The sequence below is a fragment of the Cupressus sempervirens genome, chromosome 7, assembly GCF_028749045.1.
Source record: "Cupressus sempervirens isolate cs-2001-9-10 chromosome 7, ASM2874904v1, whole genome shotgun sequence".
Classification (NCBI taxonomy): Eukaryota; Viridiplantae; Streptophyta; class Pinopsida; order Cupressales; family Cupressaceae; genus Cupressus; species Cupressus sempervirens.
In genome coordinates, this window is record NC_143124.1 from 834,896,408 (window position 1) to 834,911,797 (window position 15,390).

The 15,390-nt window shown below is 36.5% G+C and overlaps 1 protein-coding gene across 1 annotated transcript in view; it reads left to right on the forward strand.

Annotated features, from left to right (window-relative positions):
* The window catches only part of LOC149549977 (putative B3 domain-containing protein Os03g0621600), a 143,123-nt gene that overhangs the window by 4,009 nt on the left and 123,724 nt on the right, over positions 1-15,390 (forward strand). The window lies entirely within an intron of this gene.

The window sequence follows — 15,390 nt, forward strand, 5'->3', positions numbered from 1 at the left end:
AGGGGCCATTATTGCACATGAGACTCTACACACAATTCACTCCAAACAATCTCCTGCTGTGATGATCAAGCTTGACATGACGAAAGCATATGATCAAGTGCAATGGCCCTTTTTGTTTAAAGTTCTTAGAAGTTGGGTTTCAACACAAAATGGTGTAAATGGATCAAATCATGTATCTCTAGTGCATTCTTTTTAGTCATTATAAATGGTGAGTTAGTTGGTTTTTTCAAATCCAGCCAAGGTGTACGACAAGGTGACCTGTTATCTCCAGCACTATTTATCATTATGGCTGAGACATTTAGTAGAATTATTAAAGCTAAACAAGTTCAGCAAAGATGGGTTGGTATTTAGATCGAAGGTACTCCTTTTGCAATTAGGGCATATGCACCGAGTTGTGGTGCCAAAAAGATGACAAGTTTTTTTTTTTTTTTTTTTTTTTTTCTAATTTTCAATAGCGCGTACGCCCTATAGCGTGTATGCGCTATGGCTTGGGTCACCCAAGCCATAGTGCGTACGCGCTATTCTAATGTCCAAAAAGTTATATGATGGGTTACAGACCCGCGGTCCATCATTTTCATTTTGTTTTTTGACTCTCCAACAGCGCGTATGCGGGTTTGACAGCAAAAATTCACCACCATTTGCCAAAATGCCTCCTCACCGACGAAATTTAAGACAACGAGCACACCCACGACGACAAGGTAAGTGATATAAACATAACTTTGCATTGTTTAATATGTTTTCCATATTGTTTTATTGGTTTTTGATATTCTTTTTTAGGGTTTTTACAAATTTCATTTAGATTTGTTTATTTAGTTGGATTTCAATTGATTTTTTATCAGGAAATGTCCATAATCAACTGAAAAATCCACAAAACCCTTAAGAACCTCAAAATCAAAACCATCCTCAAGAAGAACAACAAATTCCACAACCCGAACCAATTGCAAGACCTCCGCCAGGCACACAAGAAAATATAAGAAATGAAATACAGAGAGCCAAAACTGAATTAGAAAGACTCATTGCTCGGTTGAAAGAATCTGGACAAACCAATCCAATGAGGGCTCAATTGGCATCATCCCTTGAATCCATTAACACTCAGATAGCCTCAGTTAGTGGTCAGTTAGATATTTGGCGGGCTAAGAGGGATGAACAAAAAAGATTTTATGCAAATAAATTGTCATATGAAGATGTTAAAAAATATATATATATCAAAAGGTAGTATATGTGCATTATTTAGAAAACCAGGTGAGCCAAATACTGTTAGAGAGGGTACTAAACGATTCCCCATCCAGTGGTGCATACACGATGCTATTAGAAATAATTTTGAGGATAGATGGTGGATGGTTTTTGATGCCCCTCCTTGCAACAATCACGAGGTCCCCATGTATTTTTTGAAGAAATTATAATGTGAGTTTGTCCTTGGGGAGATCTCCAATTATTTTGATATGTTAGACTCCTAGGCTAGAGGTGGGGGGTCATCATTTGAGAGGCCAGGAGCACGTCATGACCCTAATGTAGTTAAGGCACCTGTGGTCCATCCACAACACGAGCATGTGATTATTCCTTCAGTTTTGAAGGAACATGTAGAGGCCAGCACTCTAGGGACCATTAATGCTTTGACGCAGACCCTCACCCATTCCACGAGCCCATTAGTTGAGGGGGAGCCTTCTATGCATCGTGGTCGCATGTGCACTTCATGCGGATCCCTATGCACATTTGGCACTCATGCCGAAGATGGTGTGGATGATGGGCTTGTCATCAATGAGTTCCTGAACGAGACATTTGGCATTGACATACAAGTAAATTACTAATTTGATCACATTTCATATGTATAGTGAATGATTAATTAATTAACATTTATTGACATTGTTCAAAATTTAGGGTCAAAGTGTTGTTGGGCCTAGCAGCGATCCTCCAGGCCCATTTTTTGTCCCTTTGACGAGTTCTGAGGTATGTATCAATTTAATCATTTTAATTAATACATATATTTATTACGTAATCATATTAACGATTGACAAAAAAAATTATGCATGTGCATCAGTTCTCCACAGGACCCTCAACCTATACCACAGAAACAGAGCAGAGACATCATACGAGCTTCACACAGGTACAGTTGTTTCATGTTAATTTAATTCATTTGATTATATTTATTCCATGTTTCATGTTAGATATAATGTGTATTGTATGACATGCAGCTCATGATGTCAGACACACCTCCTCATCTACGACAGTCTGTTGATAGTGGAGTGGCCGCAGCTGTGGCTAGCTCACAGCCACTGACGGAGGTATGAAATAATTTTCTTCGTTTTAGTTGTTGTTTATAATAGTTAATCTCAAAATTTCTAATGTTATTTATAAGTGATTATATTTATTGAATTGTTGTAGGGTCTTGTCATGCCTGATCGTCCACGAGCATTTGAGGTGGACTTACAGAGTGACTATTTGTTGGCGGTAAGAAAATAATTGATTTTGTGTGTACATATATTTGATTTCAACGTATAATAAATATTGATTCATATCTATTTTCTTTGTATCAGTTGGACCTGGAGAAGAGCCTCAACAAGAGGTCAAGTGAGCGTGTCAGGAGGGCCCCGTCATCTCCATTGTCTCCCTCCACATGATGGCAGAGGACATCGAGAGACTTTTTTCCTTCCCCTCGTGGGAAGGAAAAGATGTAGTTGAGATATTCGATACATATATATAGAGAGAGAGAGAGTTGTTTCCTTCCCCATGTATATATATAGGCATCAGAGAGACATATTCGACATAGATTTGATGTACATATGACATTCTATATTTGATGTATGACATTATTGGTTAATATATGATATGTTTGTTCATATACGATATTATTGGTTATCCTAATATATTATGTGTTTGTTAATGTATATGCCATTATTGGTTATAATTTTATATTATATGTTTGTTCATGTATGACGTTAAATTAGATATGTTCGTGTATGACATTAAATTAGATATGTGCATGTATGAAATTAAATTCAATTGCTAGAGAGTTGCCATTATGTCTACCAACTAGTAGATGTTATTTTTTACTTTATTAGTATTTCTCAAAAATTGCAAAGAAGTTGTTTCTGGTGAATAGTTGTAAACAATTGTGATCATCGACTTCATGTACTCATGGCTTTGGTTGCGAAAACTCATAACTTTGGCTATAAGCATCCATGGCTTTGGCTATGTGCACTAGTGGCTTTGGCTGTGAGCATTTATGGCTTTGGTTGTAGGCACAATATAGCCTTGGCTGTAGGTTGTCTTTCTTGTTGCATGTCAAAGTTATCTTCAAGAATATCATTAGTCTAAGATCATTACAATTAAAATACTATGACATAATACCTTGGAAATAATAGTCTTTAACCCATTACTTTATTTGTTAAAACATCATGTAGTATCTACTATAGTGCTTCTACTCAAATATGTTTTCAAAAATACTTAGTATGGCAAAGAAATGTCTATGGAAAGCTTGTCAAATAGGATATTGAAGAACTAAATGTGGACAATCATTAGTACCCATCAATAAGAACACAGACATCTTTCTCAAGCAAGCCATATGACATTAGCTTAATTTATAAATTTCCTTTGCAAATAACTAGAAGATGTTATGAATCTTAATACAGAGTTAATCACGAACTCATTATTCCATCCAAGAAGCATATATCACCCTAAGCCAATTAACCGACAGGATAAAAATTAATTCAATTTCAACAATATTTTGAGTATAACAAGCATCTTAGGGATTCTTACAAGAATTAACATGATGTTCACAAGAGCATTACAAGTTCTCGTTATGCTATTTCACATATTGTAATCATATTCAATTTTGAATGGGCATTTGTGTTACAAGCATAAATTTTCTTTAAGGTCTTTTAATTCTAGACATGAATTTTATTCTGAAGCTTTTCTATGACAACCCACTAAATGCATATATTGTTGTTCCACATTATGCTGATTTGACTTTCATTGGTTGATTTGGGTCTAGACATGACGTTATTCACTACCTTTTTTATATATTATTTTTTTGTAGTGAGGTTCTAGCCTGAATGAATGTATTAATCATCGAAGTTGTGAACCTTGGTCGAGATCTTTACAAATATATTTTCAAATTGGACCTCAAATAGTTTTCTCAGTCACCCCCTATACATAGATACTAAAATTGTAGTTAATTACAAAATTAATATTGAATTAACACAAGTTTAATTGAGAAGTATTATGTACCTCAATAGGCTAGATTATTATTGACTGGGAAGCTTTATCTTAGAGCAGTTGGTTTCCTAAATCTTTAGCGCAATGACACTCTTATGGAATGTGGAATTAGGTATGCTAGCTAAGGAACATTCTTTAAAAGGAAAAGGAAACCGAAGACTCACATGTTTCCAATCAATATAAATGTTTAAATCGCTTCTCTAATTTTTTCTATTTATGATCTTCTTAAAACTTAACTTTCTAAATGCATTGATGGGGAAATAAAGATCTTCTAGGAACTAAAGGCTAATCATGTTTAATACTTACAATTCTTTGTTTTTATCTAATAATTTAAAAAAATTGTACAAGTGTTTTCAAAGAGAAACACTTGTCACTAACATCATAAGAAGGAATATCCAAGGAGAATTACCATTGATCCCCCACCACCAAATTCAAGAGAAAACAAAAATCCACTACTAAAGACATAGTAACAATGATCATCCCTAGTCTCTCCCTTATCAAAAAATGATTACCATCAAAATTGCATTTCCAATTGTGTCATGTGCGTTGAAGCGATAGTAACATTTTCACTCTCTTACCTAATGTCTCCCATTTCTGAAACTCTTGGGGAAGGGCAAGGCCATCTTCTCAGTACTTCAAAATACAACGAGTTCCATTTTTTCCCATATTGAGAATCGTTGACTTAATGTATAGTCAAAGTATTGACAACCCATACGAACTCAACCTTTGAACATCCCATTTGTAAATGACCTCATAAAGAAAGTTCAATAAACCCACATGAAATAGTGAAACAAAAGTTGCATACTTGTGAAGATGATCAGACTGCAGGTGATCAATATGTGTCAAATCTATATTCAGTTCTTTTACTATGCATATAAATGGTTTGTTATATAAAAGAATTATATCCACTAGATAAATAATCATTTTCTTACTATGATATCCTTATCCTTGGCTGATCTCTGGTAGACCATTTCTTAACCATCCTCCTTCGATCTATAGGTCACTGTATTAATCTGGTTCATCTTGTCTCTACTCAAATTAATAAGAATTGGCAATCTCAGGGATTGCCAAAAGAGGAATGGGTCCAAGTGGAAGATAGGATTTAGAAGTGAGTTTAATTAAAACATAATAAATATTGTATTAAAAAAAGGAGAATGGTATGTTCTTCACAATCTACTCCCTTATATATTCTATCAATGTTTCACATTGAACCTGATAGAGAACATCACAACACATAACTAGCAACATAGAAGATACCTCCTAGCCACCTCAAGAACATAAAATTTCAAAAACCAAAGTGCACAAGTTTAAATTCAAAGCCTCAAAGGTCAAGAGCACAACAAAAAAAATAAAATAAATAAATACGAACAAAACCCACATTTGATGGAATCATAGAAAATCTAGTGGCTAGATAGTTACAAGATGATTCAAGCTAATCCTTCATCACCATTAAGCTTGAAAATAACATAGCCAATTGAAAACCAATTTACATATACAAAGTGACTAACATTACTCACAAAGAGGGAGTAGAAGCTACACACTACCTTGCATCCAAGGTGCGCTAAAGAACATAACCAAACTCTTGGAGATCATATAATCCTAAGTTTACATAATTTGGTAGTAACACATTTCATTAACTTATGAAACATTTACCAAGTTCCATGATTTGTCTTTCCAAAAATGACACGCTAGATACGCTTTTCAACAATATAATTAAGATACGCATCACCCGAGATGGCATTGTAGAATGAAAATGGAATGGGATCTCCAAAAAGAGAGAGAGGTTATTGTAGGTCTCTGCAACACGGTCCTGTAGGAACTAGAATCTCATCCATATCTCGCACGAGCTTCGAGATATGCCCCGTCAAAGATTGCAGCCCTGTGGCATTTAGTGACCCTTAGGGACATTCCGGTTGAGCGTGCCTGAGAACGTTCGAGAATTGAAGGGGAAAAGATGAGGTTGGGGATATGGTTTACCTGGCCACCGAGAGCTAATGGAGCAGACAGTTTGATCCCACGACGAAAGATGAGAGAGATTTGGCAGTTGGAAACTTTGTACTGGCCAACACCGCAAGTTTCATCATCACCCGAGATGGCATTGTAGAATGAAAATGGAATGTGATCTCCAAAAAGTGAGAGAGTTTATTGTAGGTCTTTGCAACATGGTCTTGTAGGAACTAGAATCTCATCCATATCTCGCACGAGCTCCGAGATATGCCCCATCAAAGATTGTAGCCCTGTGGCATGTAGTGACCCTTAGGGACATTCCAATTGAGCGTGCCTGAGAATGTTCGAGCATTGAAGGGGACAAGACAAGGTTGGGGATAGGGTTTACCTAGCCACCCAGAGCTAATGGAGCAAACAGTTTGATCCCACGACGAAAGATGAGAGAGATTTAGCAGTTGGCAACTTTGTACTGGCCAACACTGCAAGTTTCAGCATCACCCGAGATGGCATTGTAGAATGAAAATGGAATGCGATCTCCAAAAAGTGAGAGAGGTTATTGTAGGTCTCTGCAATACGGTCCTATAGGAATTGGAATCTCATCCATATCTTGCACAAGCTTTGAGATATGCCCCATCAAATATTGCAGCCCTGTGGCATTTAGTGACCCATAGGGACATTCTGGTTCAGCGTGCCTGAGAACGTTTGAGCACTGAAGGGGACAAGATGAGGTTGGGGATAGAGTTTACCCGGCCACTTGAAGCTAATGGAGTAGACAGTTTGATCCCATGATGAAAGATGAGAGAGATTTGGTAGTTGGCAACTTTGTACTGGCCAACACTGCAAGTTTCAACATAACTCGAGATGGCATTGTAGAATGAAAAAGGAATGCAATCTCCAAAAAGAAAGAGAGGTTATTGTAGGTCTCTACAACATGGTCCTATAGGAACTAGAATCTCATCCATATCTCGCACGAGCTCCGAGATATGCCTTGTCAAAGATTGCAGCCCTGTGGGATTTAGTGACCCTTAGGGACATTCCAGTTCAACGTGCTTGAGAATGTTCGAGCACTGAAGGGGACAAGATGAGGTTGGGGATAGGGTTTACCCGGCCACTCGGAGCTAATGGAGAAGACAGTTTGATCCCATGACGAAAGATGAGAGAGATTTGGCAGTTGGCAACCTTGTACTGGCCAACACTGCAAGTTTCAACATCACCCGAGATGGCATTGTAGAATGAAAATGGAATGCGATCTCCAAAAAGTGAGAGAGGTTATTGTAGGTCTCTGCAACATGGTCCTTTAGGAACTAGAATCTCATCCATATCTCACACGAGCTCTGAGATATACCCCATCAAAGATTGCAACCCTGTGGGATTTAGTGACCCTTAGGGACATTCCAGTTTAGTGTGCCTGAGAACGTTCGAGCACTGAAGGGGACAAGATGAGGTTGGGGATAGAGTTTACCCGACCACCTAGAGCTAATGGGGTAGACAGTTTGATCCCACGGCGAAAGATGAGAGAGATTTGGCAGTTGACAACTTTGTACTGGCCAACACTGCAAGTTTCAACATCACCCGAGATGGCGTTGTAGAATGAAAACAAAATGCAATCTCCAAAAAGTGAGAGAGGTTATTCTAGGTCTCTACAACACAGTCCTGTAGGAATTGGAATCTCATCCATATCTTGCACGAGCTCTGAGATATGCCCCATCAAATATTGTAGCCTTGTGGCATTTAGTGACCCTTAGGGACATTTCGGTTCAGTGTGCCTGAGAACGTTCAAGCATTGAAGGGGACAAGATGAGGTTGGGGATAGGGTTTACCTAGCCACCCAAAGCTAATGGAGTAGACAGTTTGATCCCACGACGAAAGATGAGAGAGATTTGGCAGTTGGCAACTTTGTACTGGCCAACACTGCAAGTTTCAGCATCACCCGAGATGGCGTTGTAGAATGAAAATGGAATGTGATCTCCAAAAAGTGAGAGAGCTTATTGTAGGTGTCTATAACACGGTCCTATAGGAACTAGAATCTCATCCATATCTTGCACAAGCTCCGAGATATGCCCCATCAAAGATTGCAGCCCTGTGGCATTTAGTGACCCTTAGAGACATTCTGGTTGAGCGTGCCTGAGAACGTTCAATCACTGAAGGGGACAAGACGAGGTTGGGGATAGGGTTTACCCAGCCACCCGGAGCTAATGGAGCAGACAGTTTGATCCCACGATGAAAGATGAGAGAGATTTGGTAGTTGGCAGCTTTGTACTGGCCAACAATGCAAGTTTCAGCATCACCCGAGATGGCGTTGTAGAATGAAAATGGAATGCGATCTCCAAAAAGTGAGAGAAGTTATTGTAGGTCTCTATAACATGGTCTTGTAGGAACTAGAATCTCATCCATATCTCGCACGAGCTCCGAGATATGCCCCGTCAAAGATTGTAGCCCTGTGGCATTTAGTGACCCTTAGGGACATTCCGGTTCAATGTGCCTGAGAACGTTCAAGCACTGAAGGGGACAAGATGAGGTTGGGCATAGGGTTTACCCAGCTACCCAAAGCTAATGGAGCAGACAGTTTGATCCCACGATGAAAGATGAGAGAGATTTGGCAGTTGGCAACTTTGTACTCGCCAACACTGCAAGTTTCAACATCACCCGAGATGGCGTTGTAGAATGAAAATGGAATGCGATCTCCAAAAAGTGAGAGAGGTTATTGTAGATCTCTGCAACACAGTCCTGTAGGAACTGGGACCTCATCGATATCTTGCACGAGCTCCGAGATATACCCCGTCAAAGATATTTGAATTCACAGTGTTTAATGAGAATATAGTTGAGGCTTGCTTTACTTTTCTATGTTAAGTTTGGCTTTCAATTTTGGTTTCCCTACTTATCTATGTGAAAGTTCCACTTTCATAAGTAACATGGATGCAATAATACTAAATTAAGTATAGGTCCATGGTTCTAGAAGCTTCACATAGCTTCTCTTCAACTATGGATCTTGTAAGCATTGTACCATGACTATTGGTGTTGTGAGAATATACAAAGCATATATATTGTTTGACCAAATGTCTTCAATGAACATGAACTATATGGAAGAAGAGAAGACATGTTGCAAAGTCTTTGAAAATTTTCTTCAAGAAATGTAAGGAGCCATGGGTGATTCATCCAAATTATTTGGTAAAATAAGAGGAGGAATGAATCAACCTTGATGATAGAGGTAAATGCTGAATAATATTTATTTAATCACATTGTTTGAAAAAACTTTAATGACCTTTAAATACAATTGAAAGAAATGGAATTGATCTCCCTTAGTCATGTAGATGAATAAAATTGGAATTTAAAAAAGAGAGGGACATCCACCATAAAACCATGCAATCATGCACTTCTTGATGGGAGTATCATAAGTTCATTGTTAGATGGATATGCCAAATGTGGAAGAATTAAAAGGAAAATATGTTGATTGATTGAATACAAGCATCAAACCAATGTGATAACAAAAAATCAAAGTTGATTCCATAAGGTCTAACAATATCATATAATTCATTTATCAATAATTCGAAACATCATAAGCATATGTCTAATAATGTCATACATGAAATATATGTAAAAAATGACATACACAGAAAAAATTATACAAAACATATGCCCAATAATGCCATATAGGTGTATAATGTACATCATTAGATATATACTCTTTCGAACTAGGGGAACAAAATAAATCCCTAATTGTCTTTAATTGCCAACAAGTGGGAGATGACCAGTGTATATAACGAGGTCTTCCTAACATGCTCACTAGTCCATTAGTCTAGAATCTTCTGTAACTCGACATGTTACAATCAAAATTATATATGAATAAATAACTATTTTATATAAAAAAAATATATATATTTACACATAAAACTTAATATTTTCTTACAGCTAGCTGATAATTCCTCTGTATATACACCTTAGGGATACACTGATGGTCAGGAATAATAAGACCCTACAAAAACCATCAAAGTTACCTAATAAGACCAACAACCAAGCTTTTATACCATTATAAAAATTACAAATTATAAGACTATGCCTTTCATGATAGTCGCATTTTCATATTGGCAAATGAAGAATGACTTTTGGAACAAACATAATAAATACTTCCAAATACAAATGAAGCCAATGTATTGTATTATAAGCTCGAATGGTAAAGACCAAGCCCAAACATTTATTAAGGTGTAGCATTTATAATTGTCAGGTTCATGTGAAGAAGTCATCGTTCATATTCTCATTGTTGTGTAATTTGATGATAAGAAGAATAGAATGATATAGAGGTTGATAGTGACTTAAAAATTTACAAAATCCAATCAATGATAATTTTACATTGAGGGGGGAGTAATAATCAATGTTTCATTCTCATTGTTTGAAAAACTCTTATATAAAGAGGGAGTAGACAGATGATATGGTTTAGTCTTCTTCCGAGAATCTTAGTCATATTGGTTCAGAAGGATTCATGATACAACTACTATACTTAGCGTGACCAATTGATGCTAAAAACCTTAGTGTTGATGCTACAAACCTTAGTATTGACATAATTTAACCTCTACAATTCCAGGCATAAGATGATTAGCATACAATGGTACTTGAACAAAGAACACTAATAAATATTGAGGATGTGAATTGATAATACCATTTTGCAGATGATTTTGGCATCTCACCCTTTATCACTTGTGCGTCAACTTTATTAGCCCTCTTTTTTGGTGACCTACAAATGAAGAATTAGCACAGTAACAAATCTAAGATAAGATTAAAAAAATGGGTCCTATTAAAGAATCTAATATAAATTCAAATAATGTATCTATATTCTAAACAAATCAAAACTAAATCTCATCACTTACACATCATAACAATACGGTCCACCTTAGTCATGTGATAGTCTTGGGGAAGAGGTTGTAACATTGTATTTGGATCCAATTGATCACTTTTTCTCTCTCTCGCAATTCAATCTAATGAGCCAACTGGATCTGCTCGACATTTTAATGTCTCAAGTATTGCCTCATGGTCTGACTTGCGAACTTTCCAAAGAATCTTATTATGTGGTTTTCCACCATATTTTATCAAGTGGATATTTGATGCGACAACAAGGTTTGAATAATGAAGAATCTTCCTCTCTGTTTACCAATCCTCGAATAACCACAAGTTAGGATTCTTCATAGGATATCGTTTAAGCCATGTGCCTGTTACAACCACTGCACCGACATGGTACTCTAAACCTTCACCCTCTATAACCGAGTGATCCAATTTTTTTTTGGCTTCAACACAATGACACAAATAATAATCTATCCCTTCTTCATTGTCTTCAGGTGCAATAACAACAAAAACATGGCCTGTAGTGACAAATGTACAAAATGCAGTCATTAATTCAGAAAATACTTGGGTAAAAGTTATAAAGTTACATATTGAAATTACAAAGATATATATATATATATATATATATATATATATATATATATATATATATATATATATATATATATATATATATATATATATATATATATATATATATATATATATATATATATATATATATTTATTACCAGGTTGCACTAAATCTGACAAGCAGTCAAAGTCAATAGATGAATCCATCACTACCATTTCTAGTGCTTGTGGGGGACGATAGGTGTCAATTGGGTCCAAAAGCCATATATCCCATTTATCCACCCATTCAGTTGACTCACAGTCATCCCAATTTTTCTCTGCATATGATGGACAATAGCATGCCATTTTTCGTGTGTGGATACTCCATGAACCTGCATCAGAGCTTCTAAAGGAGTGTAACTCACTAGATCATGTTAGTGTGCAACAATCTTGATATGGTGCAATGTTTGTATTATCTATCAACCAAAAAAATCTATGAACTGTAGACTCACCTTCCTTACCTAGACCCATTGTAGCGTTACACCATTGGATGATGGATTTTGCATCTATCAATATTTCTCCATCTTTGTACTTTAGTTCTTCACGAGCTAAGGCTCTTTTAATGCATGCGCCTGCACCATCGTGCTCTCCCTTACCATGACCAACCTCTGTGAAATTCCACATATAATGAATTCTACACAACCTGTGCATCCTGCTCAACCAATAGAACATCCGTGCATTCTTGAATTGAGATGCACAATTGTCTAACCAAATAATGTGTTGATGATATGATATGCCTCTGTTAGCCAAATCTCCATAAAATAGTTGAAAACAACCATGTACAAACTTCGTAGAATGTGATCAATCATCCCTGATTTAAAAATGGTACTCCCTCAAAATCTTCCTGTCATCCTTTGTACTTGTAGGTGAATGTATGAATGTTATGTGAACAAATATAGAAACCTGTTGAGATGTATAATACTTTGCTTGCACCTCATTTTGTGGTTGTAGTGTGTAGTTCTCTGCAAAATCTACAACCAAAACAATGGTATCCAATGGAAACGAATCCTTGCACAACTTGAATTGCAAATCCAACCATCGAGCTCTATGGGTATGCCTTGCATACTCGTACATAATCTTTTCACAAAAAATATTCATGAACTCATACATTGGAATCTTTTCAATAACTAGATCACATCTTTTACCATGTTTCCCATCTTTTAGAGCATATGTCACTGTCTTGAATTTTTCATAATCTACTATTTCATTTCTAGTTGCATGTGTACTATCCATATGTTGACAAGTTAATAAAAGTTGCAAAGAACCACAAAATAAGCACGTACCATCCAAGAATGATGTCTTGTAAAATTATTGGCCATCCCCTATTTCACATAAAATGTTGGACATGAATTCCCTTGAAGATCTTGGTGGCTCTTTTATGTCACAATCCTGCAAAACAAACTGAGAATGCAAAACTATGCATATGTGCCTCAAAACATCAAAATGGTTAGAAAATTCAATATGTATCCTACAACAACAAGCTGTGCGTGTGTGATTTATTTTCACATAAAAAGGTTTACCCATCTCAAAAAATCTTTGACATATTCAAATTTGAGGATACATACCAATAAATTTTGCAAAAAATTGTGTCTGAGTTGAGTCCAAAAAATGTTTCGCATGTGGCTCGCTATTTCGGCTACCAATCCTCCTTCTTACAACATCTCTTTGATTAGGAGAAACACGTGTGTTATTTTTCCAAAAATCTTCGATCAATGATTTCAAGGCTTCACTAATTTCTTTATCCTTTCGCAGTAGTTTACCGCTAAATGTCCATAACTCATTTTTTGTTGGATCTTCTAATCTCTCACACCTTAGCATGGCTCTCCTTAATGTACCTCTACCAATTTTTAATATTTTTCTTGTCTTTCTCATGAGTCGAGCTTTCTTCATTTGGCTACTTACTATTGTCGATGTGAGTACTCGTCTTGTGATATTACTATCTTTGGTGCGTGATTTAGAACCCACTTTGTCATAAGCGCTCATTACATTCTTTACAATATTTCTTTCATTTGAATCATCCATCGTTCTTAGCCAAAGAATCTTCATGATAGGCCTAAATTTCAAATTCCTCATCATTTCAAAAAATAGTTGGCATTGACCTGTAATATTTAATTCTTCAAAAAATAATCTCCACATATGATTAACTTTTCTTTGACAAGTACGCTTGCTAATCTTGTTAGGCATTGATTTCAAAATGTTAGTATCAATATCAATCAAATATTTTGGTTTTCTAAAACGAATTCTAGAAGGTGTTCTAATCTCTTCAATTCTCTCAACATTTTGAACATCAATATAAGGTTGAGTGTATTGCGTACCTTGAACTCAAGATGATGTGCCTTGGCAATAAGATGTAAAATATGGAATATCACCTACTTGATGTGTTGATGTTGTGCTTTCAACATGACATGATGGAGTGTGTATATCGTCAGATCTATAAATCAGTGTCTCTTCAACATGAGAGGATGATATGACTTCAACATTGGAAGATGGTGTAGTGGATGATATGACTCCAACATTCGAAGATGGTGTAGCGGACGATATGACTCCAACATTGGAGGATGGTTTAGCTTCACAATTCAATTGTCTTCTTGAGCGTAACAATCTCATTCATTCTCTTTGTCTTTCTAATTCTTCCTCCTTGTTTCTTTGTACTGGTGGTTCTTGATCCTCTTTGAAAGTTAATTCTTCATCATTGCTTTGCAATTTTCTTTGTTCACGTAGTAATTTTATTTTATCTCTTTTAATTGTCAAATCTCTCTCCCTATCTGCATTTGTTTGAATCTTTGGTTTCTTCCTTGGCATGATGATGATTTCTACATGTCAAATTATTCAAACATCCGAATTACTTAAAATGTCTAAATTACAAATTATTCAACATATAAAAATTATAATTATTTGAATGAATACACAATATATATCAAACGACTTGTCAAATTTCTAACCATTTCGAAATAACATTTCATTCAAACATACAATTTTTAATGAGTTCACTATATATTACATAACATATCAAATTATAATCAAATTTGTATCTATATATCGACAAACAATATTTAAAATGGATTGCACTAACCTTTTCTATTAAAAGAATATTCAAAAATTATTCAAATCACATATCCAATGATTGAATTTGGTGTTTGCTAGCTTCCAAAAGTGTTGAAATAGTGTTTGCTAGATGTTGAAACCCGTGTTTTCTGTCAGAATAACAGAGAGCATAATAGACCAAAAGTTAAAAATGGATGAAATGGGCCCCAAGGTTGGTTTTTGACCATTTTTTGGTGATTTGAGATAGTGCGTATGCACTATAGCGCATATGCACTATAAAGCACGTACGCACTATAGTGTGTACGCACTATCTTAAAACACATCACTCCCCATCCTCCCTACTCTCTATCCTCCCTTCTCTCTCTACCTCTCTCACCCCCTCTCCTCTCCCATCCTCGACTCTTTAGATCTCTCACACACTCTTATCCCACCTATCTCTCTCCCTCTCCCTCTCCCTCTCCTACCACCTAATTACTCTCCCCCATCCCCTACTCTCTCTCTTCTCTCCCATCCCCTACTTTGTCTCTCTTACACACATTCCCATTCCCCCTCTCTCTCTCTCTCCCGCCGCCTACTTTCTCTCCCCCATCATCGTACTCTCTCTAGCACCCCCTACTCTCTCTCACCCTCACACTACTACTACCTACTATCTCTCTCTCTCTCTCTCAAGTTCTCTCTCTCCCTCTTTACTCTCTCTCCCCCATCTTGTACAAGCTCTCTCTACCTCTCCCACTCTCT